Source organism: Bombus impatiens, unplaced genomic scaffold (assembly GCF_000188095.3).
Source record: "Bombus impatiens unplaced genomic scaffold, BIMP_2.2 scf_0136, whole genome shotgun sequence".
In the NCBI taxonomy this organism is placed as follows: domain Eukaryota; kingdom Metazoa; phylum Arthropoda; class Insecta; order Hymenoptera; family Apidae; genus Bombus; species Bombus impatiens.
In genome coordinates this window covers 325,981-328,144 of record NT_176555.1, presented here as the reverse complement: position 1 = coordinate 328,144, position 2,164 = coordinate 325,981, and the positions used below count along the sequence as shown (strand labels likewise).

Below are 2,164 nucleotides of genomic sequence, written 5' to 3'. Positions count from 1 at the left end.
AGCTTCCAGGAATTGGTGCGCGCGGGAAGAAAGGAGACGCTTGCCTCGCGGTGTGGAGAAAAGCGCGAGCTGTGACGAACGGGACGAAGAGGGGATCGGAGAAGCCGTAGGGTGACTAGACGGTGGGAACCTTTCCCGGCGAATGAAGGCAACCCGACACGTCCTATCGGCCGGTCTTGTTTTGACGCCGAGTCGGCCGAGGTGCATCGACCTCAAAGGTCGTCGTGCCATCCCTGCCAGACGGAAAAGCAGCCCGATCCTCCGCTTCCGTTGCGCTCGCGCCGGACCCGCACCGCAAAAAGGTAACCCTTTCGCCACGTGTACCAACACCTGCCGTGCTCCGGGAACGCCACGCTCGACCAAGCTTTGCTAAACGTCGCCACTTTTTGGATAACGGGACAAGAACCGTCGTAGAGGACGTGTGTGGATACGGTTCTACCGTTAGTTAATAATCTTAGATAATTTCCTGACTATCCTTATTCGCGATTCTTCGTCGAGAATCTAGAACATCGACGCAACTTCCGGCGATCGATCATCGGTGCAACTTCCGGCGTTCGAAGATCGCGACGCGACTACTAACGAGACGAAGCCCGAGAGTGGCTTTCCACATCCCGGTTGCTGCGTCAACTAGCCACAAAGTGGATGCCGTTTCACCCTGACAGGGCGCAGATACGTTTGCTGAAATAGTAGACGCCTGAAAGGAGTTACTTCGTCGATAACGCAATAACGCGTTCCCGGTCGACTCTGGCGACTGGCTTCCGTTTCGTCGTTTTGCGCTTTCAGAGGCGTTAACCGGCTTCGCCGTGGTAATAAATATCGTGCCGGACTTTTAAAGGAATTATTTCCCCGACGCGGTCGCGGCCATGAGAGAGGGCTTACGAGCTAAATCCGCTTAAATTACATGCACATCGGAGCGATCATTTAGCAAAACAGTAACGCATGCCTTCGACTCTCGGGGCGTCCACGCTGGACGGTGACTTTTATTCACCGGGAAGAGAAGGCCTCTTCCTTCTTTCGCGGTGGGAGAGACGCGAGCTGGACTAGGCACCACAATAACTATCAAGCGGAGCTTATTGTCCTTCCTTCAGGGATGCCCCGGCCAGGGCCAGCCGNNNNCCAGCCGAGGGGTAGCCCATTGTTGAAGACATACGCGTGTACGTCCGGCAATACGCAGCCGCCTTCTCTCTCGCCGCTCAAGATCTATCGTTGGAATTTGCGTATGTAGATTAACTCCCCTGCCGGGGCCTATTGTTCCCCGAAGAAAGAGGCGAGGACGAGCAGGGGGCCGCGAGTATCTCTCCAGAGGTATACACCCGCTCGTTAAAAGGTGACTTTGCCGGAACAGAGAGATGCCGGTGATGAGGAACGCGCTCGGTCTCGGTTCGTTTCAGTTTGCCCGGATATCGCGCCATTGCACTCTCCTTGATAGCTGATTGCACACGGGTAGCACAAGTATTTACGGAGGAACGATGACAATTTAGAGGTCAACGGGCGAACCTATGGATCTACGTTACGACGATTAACGGTTGTTGCTATCGAACGACTCGGATTTCAATTATCTAACGATGGATAGATTTTTCTTAGACACGCGATCAGACACCGCTGTATTCATCGAGAGCGACACGAGAACCAAAGAATCCACGCAAGTGTACTTATCGTATTTTCCTCTTCGTACTATACCACGTTTGTTCCATATCAAACGTACCGTGTCTAAACGTATGTGATAGTCTTTCAGATAGATCAGATGGAAAGAAGCGACCTTAAACGTCAGCCGACAAGGTTTCCATCGAACCGACGGTATCCGGTGATCGGTGACTGCCATTCGCGTGAAATCAGCGCGGCGCGGAATTTCTGAAACCTATGCGCACTACAGGCAAGAAGAACATCGAAGGCTAAAATACAGTGGCAATTACTTCGGCGGCGACATGGCCTGGACCAATTAAAGGCGGAGAGCTCTCGGCGAGCGAGGACATCCCGCGACCCGTGAAATCTAATGCGATCGAACCGCACAGCCACCGGTTCTCTTCTCTTTCTGGCCTCTTCTTCACGGTGTCCGCTCGCCGGAGTACGCGCGTGCGTGTGCGCTCTCGGCTGCGTGCGTGTCCGGGTTCGTAATAAAAAAATTGACGACATCGCCACCGCGCCGGCGACACGACGGCTCCCC

At 54.1% G+C, this 2,164-nt stretch overlaps 1 protein-coding gene across 3 annotated transcripts in view; it reads right to left on the bottom strand.

Moving 5' to 3' along the window:
• The window catches only part of LOC100742623 (myocardin-related transcription factor B), a 250,068-nt gene that overhangs the window by 127,583 nt on the left and 120,321 nt on the right, over positions 1–2,164 (bottom strand). The window lies entirely within an intron of this gene.